This window comes from Pseudochaenichthys georgianus, chromosome 2 (genome assembly GCF_902827115.2).
Source record: "Pseudochaenichthys georgianus chromosome 2, fPseGeo1.2, whole genome shotgun sequence".
In the NCBI taxonomy this organism is placed as follows: domain Eukaryota; kingdom Metazoa; phylum Chordata; class Actinopteri; order Perciformes; family Channichthyidae; genus Pseudochaenichthys; species Pseudochaenichthys georgianus.
In genome coordinates, this window is record NC_047504.1 from 3599030 (window position 1) to 3605851 (window position 6822).

Genomic DNA, 6822 nt, shown 5'->3' on the forward strand with positions numbered 1-6822 from the left:
CATTCTATGTACAAATGTATATTCTATAAAAAAATGTTGTATTCAAATAAACTTTGATCTACCCAGTAACTTTTTATCATTTCACTTTAAACCACACTTAGACACTTAACGAATAATATAATTATACATATGTGCATGTCTAGAGTATAGCAATACATACATAAATACAGCAATAAATAAATACATGTAGAGATTTTTCATTTCATTTAATCGTTTATTTGGCAGGGACAATGCACAGTAATGAACACTTAAAACTAAAGAAATACATGAATGAATAAATAAAATAAAGAAATGCATTAATAAATATGCTAAAACATAAATGATTGTATAAATGAATACATACAAGTTTAGAATAAAACAGAACACATATTATAATAATAGTTGTACACACACACACACACACACACACATATATATATATATCTCATGTTTTTCATTAATTCACTGGTTCAACGACCGATCAATATCTCTTTTTTGTTTATAAAAGCTACAGCTAAATGTAATAAATGCAGTTAATAAATGTATTATTTGATGTTGTTTAGCCCTTCTGAGTTTATAACATGGTTGACGAATACAGATAGTCTCAGTGTGTGTGTCAGGCCGTCTCTTACTGGGTAGTCTGTGAGAGTGTGTGTATATGTTGTTCCATCGATGATAAAGAGTTTATGGATGAATTGCACACAAATGTGATAGGTTGCTTTAAATGACGCCCAAATACAAAAAAAACTGCACGTGTTTTTGAATAAGCATATTTTTAACAAATCAATATGAAATTAGGCCCCGTTCAAGCAGACTCTAACATATATTGAACAGTTTTCCATATGCTTACTCGTTTTGCAGTGAACAGTTGCTTAACTTTGACACACAACTTATGAAACTATTTACAAAAACATGAATATGGAGGTTGCAAATGGATAACAACACTAGTAGCAGCAGACATTGAAAGTTACTCAGGCCCCTTTTCATGCGGGCTCCAAGCAACATATACAATGTAGTGTTCCAGGTCGGTAAACTACAAAAAAGGTGTTGATTGGCCACGACAGGTAACACATATTTGACACACAAAACAAACCAATAACTTAATATACATTATATAGATGCATACATATATATTTACAGATATGCATGTATCTGAAATGTAGTGGAGTACAAGTGTTAAGTAGCACAGTTAATTTGTTTGATATTCATGTAAAGTACAGCATAATAATATGATATATAATATCTATTACAATCCAACACTGGCTAAAAACACGGAAAGTTCCCATATGTCCACCGCAGCCCCAGGTTCTTGTGGCAAATACCTGTGTTGATGGAGGACTGCTATGAGTGTCTTGGCAGTGGGCATTCCCCAGTTTGAAACATGCTCGTTGAGTAAGTCACTCACTTCTTTCTCAGGCGCTCGTCCGAGTAGAGGTTGGTCAGTGGGTTAACGCCACCGTCCACAAAGAACCTGCCCTGCCCTGAGGTCAGGCCTTTGGTGGCTTCTGCCCTCACATGGCAGAAATAGCACTCCAGCAGCTTCAGAGATACAGGAGGAACATAAAAATAAAACAAAGAGACAAAAAAACACCTCGTCATAACTCTGTTCAACCCCTAATACACAAAAGAGTGACCGTCACTCTGCCGCCTTGTTGCTGGTTAGCCAGATGATGGTACCGTCAGTCCCTGGCGTTCTCTGCACCCAGTCATGCACCTGTGAGGCAATGTGGGAACACAGCAGGGACACCACATATCCAACCAGGCAGACTCTTGCCCTTCTCCTCCAAATGACGCCCTGGTCACGCCATAATCCCAGAGGAGTTCCTCTACAATCTTAATGTTCTGCAGGGCGAGGAACACTAACAGCTCTCTGGGGCCATCTGGGAAGGTCAGGTCAAACCTTCTGGGCTTTAGGTTGGGACGCTTCCTGGAGTGATTCAGGAGGCGTCCATATGTCTCCACTTCAGGGTGGCAGTCACAACGGGAGGAGGCGTCAATGCACAACTCCTTAAAAAAAGAAGCGGTAGATGGAGCCTTCCCTTCGACGTCACTCAGCTTCTGAGATAAGGGTGCCGTGGTAATCGCACACGACATCCCCTTTGTCCATGGGACATGAGGCGACTACACCTTCAATAGGAACATAGAGAAGGGCGTTAGTGTTTATGCAGACATTCAAACCATTTACCTTTTTTAAATGAGCCTGCATTTCACACAATATAGGCAGTGGCACTCACCTTTGCCCTTCTCCCCCCAAAGTCCCGGACAGCAAGCCCACGCCAGCTCTGCTCTGAAATAGAGCAGATAAGGCTCTGACTGGATGTTGGCGCGTCTCGAGGAGCGACCCATCCACGCACAACATCCTGTACGGAGGGGGTGTTGCAGAGATGGGGACTCGAGTCTGCGACTCGGACTCGAGTCGCACTTAAGTCGCGCACACAGAGACCTCAGACTTGACTTGGACTCGTGACCAAAATACTTCAGACTCGACTTGGACTCGTGTGTTGGGACTCGTGAACAATCATTGTGTTTTCTATTTTTGGCGTATTAAAGGTGGGGTAGGTACATTTGAGAGAAACCGGCTCGAGATCGCTAGAATTTGAAAATACACAACCGGAGATAATCTGCTAGAGCAGGGGTCGGCAACAGGCGGACCGCGGTCCGGATACGGACCCGGAGCTATAATCAATACATTAATAGCGGATTTTTTGGCGCCTTCTGCTTTTTTAATGCTGATTTGGGTGACTTGTGTAATTTGTGGAGAACCGAAGAGTTTTCCGACTGACGGACAACTTCTCACTTCAAAAAAGAAGAAGAAATCTAGAACGCAAAAATAATTAAACAAGCGAGTACCTGTTTTTCCTGGCCAAGGACAGGTTCCTTGAACACAACACGAGTGTAACGTGTCTTCTGCACGTGGTATATGTCTCGTCTGAAAGGAGTGCTGACAGAGAGCACCGGAACGCCGCTCCAGCCCTTAAAATATTGCAATACCCATGAGGAGCCGTATACATGCCGCAGTGTTTGCGTGGCTGTGTCTTTAGTTGTAAGCACAGTGGCGATCTGTTGTTATTAGCATCTGGTTAGCTAGCTATGCTAACGAATTTAAAGAGCTTTTCTACAACCAGGTGGAAGAGAGCTCTCTCCTGAGAGGCTCAAATAACCTCAGCTCAGTGAGGTTAAGGCACACCTTGATATGATCAATATAGTTATTAATGAGACTAAATGAAAAACAGGTATAAAATACTATATGACAGTAACAAAAAAGTTGTTAAAAATAACAAGAATAGAGTTTAAAAGGCGAGTGATTTGTAAAATATCCAAAAAGAAAAATATGCTTACAGTTCTGTTTCATATGGGTGTTGATGAGAGATGTATCCATAGATCTCTTCATGTTGCTCTCAAAGTGCACCAGATTGATGCTTTTAACTTCAATATTTAAAAAAAAATCTTCCCGGGGGAGCACGCCCCCGGACCCCCCTAGAGGAGGTTAGGTCCCCCCTCCACTTAAATCATGTTCACATGGATAGGATACTAAATACATTTGCACACATCTTGTGTCCATATCTTTCTGTTTTGGTGGTCATGCCACACCGTGCACATGCATGCATGCGTGAGTCATGGTGAGATATCTGGATTCAGAGGTTGCTTTTTCTTTGCACAGCATGAAAGAAAGGCCAAATTAATGGGCTGTGATTTTAGTTTTTTTAAGCAGAGGTTGAGTTCAATAATTTGTACGGCCCTCGGAGGATGTTGTAAAAATTGAAAGGAAAAAGGTCCCCACCACCCCGGCTGTAAATAATAATAAAAACCCTTGATTTATAACATCTCTGTCTCCTATTGATCTGAGTAGAATAGCCAGTTAATTGAAGCATTATAGCACAGGCCTTTGTCAGATGGTATATTACGCTGTTTTTTTTCTGCTTCGAATAGTTCTCTCTTTTTTCACCATACCTGTGTTTGCATCACTGTAACCAATGAGCACCTGCATGTGTATGAGAATAGCCCTGACTCCATTTCAGCCCAGATTTACAAACTCCTGGCAGGACAAGCTCCAGCTCAATTCTCGCACTGAATTTAAAAAAAGTGAGTGAGGGACTGCAATATAAGAGGGAAAGAAAGAGAAACTTTAAAACTGTTCAATTGTTATGATGTGTAAAGACTGATGTTGTTCTATAATCGTCTGAAACTGTTAAGTCATGATGTGAAACGGTTAACAAAGAAAAAGGGAAACTCAAGCTGCTGCTACACTTTATTTGATTTATCTAAAATTAAGCACTTTTAAGATGCACATATTTTCAAAAGCTATTTTATTTATTTTCTCTATTTTCTTTGTAAATGCAGCCCGAGAGGAACATTACACATATCCACAGTATTTAAGTAATGTTAATTTACAATAAATATTGTTGTTTTTGTACTTTCTTTATTTGATTGGCAGTCAGTTGTTGATTACATGCAGACGTTGATAAAGCTACAGGCTACTTCAATATATTTCACACTAATTCATGAAGCAAGTTAGACATTTTGATGTTCCGGACCTTTGCATGGGGACATTTTCTCTAACTGGACCTCGTTGAATTTTAGGACGCTGAAGGATAGACCAGCTATCCAGGCCAGACTCTAAAGACTTTCCAAGGGGTACAAATGCTGCTGCCGGAGTACTGACTGAAGTATTGCTGGTATCAAGTCTACCATCCTCTTAAAAATACTCTGTCCAACAATATCAGTCTCATGAAGAAAGTTTTTTTTAACGTTTATTCAAAATAGCAGAGAAACATGCATTCTTGTTCTCAGGAGGGGACATTGACAGAGGATTGTTGGAAAAGTACACAGTAAGTACTTCATAGTACTTGTGGGGGTAGTTTCAGTCGTACTGAGTCCAACAGGATCAATTATCTCACGAAGAACTAACGGCAACACAAAATAATTCCCTCATCAAACTTAGCAGAAGTGGCCAGGTTTTGTTCTCAGCAGGGGATTTTGACAGAGTATTCCTCAAACAATACACAGTAAAAGTACTTCAATGTATTGTAAGTAGCAGGCTAAATAATACAAAGTCAAACAGTATCAATTTAATTAAGAAGTAATGGTAAAATCATATTTTTATCATTCATCAAAGATAGCAGAAAACATGCATTATGTAGCCTACTAAGGAGGGGACTCTGACAGAGGATTACTCACAAAGTAGCTACACAGCAAAAGTAGGCTACTTTATTTTATTTCTGGTAGAAGTCAAAATAGTACCGAGTCCAACAGTGTCAGTTTCCTTAAGAACTTGTGGTAAAACATATTTGTATCACTGGTCAAATATAGCAGGAATGAAGAGCAGCTGATTTGAAAGAAAAAAAACACAAGAGACGGCGGAGTGACCGCAGTGCAGAATCGCTGTATAGTTTAAATCTCCTAACAATGTTGTCCATTTTAGACATAGGCTTATTATATTTACAGCCCTTAATAACATCCATTTTCTGGGCTCAATATGTGTCTTGGTCGTTTTCGTTGTTATCGATAAATTCACCTTGTTTCCCTTTGTTTATAATATTATCACCGCTTTTGTTTTGAAATCACTTCCGTGAGTTTCGCCCCGCCCCCCGTTGCACTGACCATTAGACCATTTAGTAAGGTAAAAAGCAAAAAGCAAAAAGGCCTCTCAAACGCTCTTCCGTTTACGTGTTTAATAAAGAAAAACAATTGGACGGTAGATACACAGATTTAAAATAGATGCATTTGATTTAAAAATAACAAATATAATTCAAAATGTAAACAGCAACAAAGAAATTATAAAAAATGTTTTTCTTTTTCTTGTTAATTCCCATTATCTTCTCTATTATGTATCTTCCGGTCTTTGCCAATCTGGCCAGCATCTCTTGGTCCTCCACGTCTTTCTCGTACAGCCACAGCTTGAAGCAAACTGAAAATAAGAAACAACAATGTTTTAACAAATCGTATTCAATAATGTGATGACAGAACTGTAAACAGAATAGCTGAAACTTTAACCAAATAAATAACTCAGTTACCTCTAATCATTAACCCATGTTTGTATCATTGAGTTAACTCCGTGTGTTGCTGCTAGCATACATAACACCTGACGTGGAAACGTTACTCGTGCATGGAGCTACAGAGCTACTAGAAAGACAGTCCGGTGCATTTCTCCGTCTGGATGTGGAGCACTTTTGCTAATTGTTTAGACAAATAGCTCGTGTTACCGCCCTTACATGCTAAACTCTTTTTGCACTATTGGCAACAAGCATTTTCCACCTCAAGACCAAGCCCCCAGGAAGTGTGCCGGACTCTGAGGAAAATATTCGGTGTGTCCAAACGGCGGTACTACAATTTCCTTATCAGTCTGTGACATCGACCGGCCCAGAAATACTTTTTCCCACTGACTAACATGGGGAAAGAGACGTCTGTAAATCGGTGGATAATTTTTTTGAAACTAAATAAACTACCCAGTGTGAACTATTGTATAGCCCTAGAATCATTAAGTCCTTAAAGCTGTAAAATGCACTAAAAGCCGAATCTAGATTTATTCTCTCTCTCCATTCATTCTAGTGAGCCGAGAGTGTGTGCTCGGGGGGGCGGGGCTTAAGGGGTGCTTAGTTCTCTCCGCCATGTGTTTGTGTGCGCACGCGCGCGTGTGTGTGTGTGTTGCATGCATGTAGCAGGTTCTGTGTGTAAACTGCCCCACCCCCTCGCACACCGACAGGGGAGAGAGATCTCTCGTCTGGATTGGAAAGATCGAAAATAAATCATAGACGCACTTTGTAGTCTTATTGCATATCAGAAACGGAGTTGGCAACAGTAAGACTGCGATATAATGTTTATGTAGATATAATACATATGACA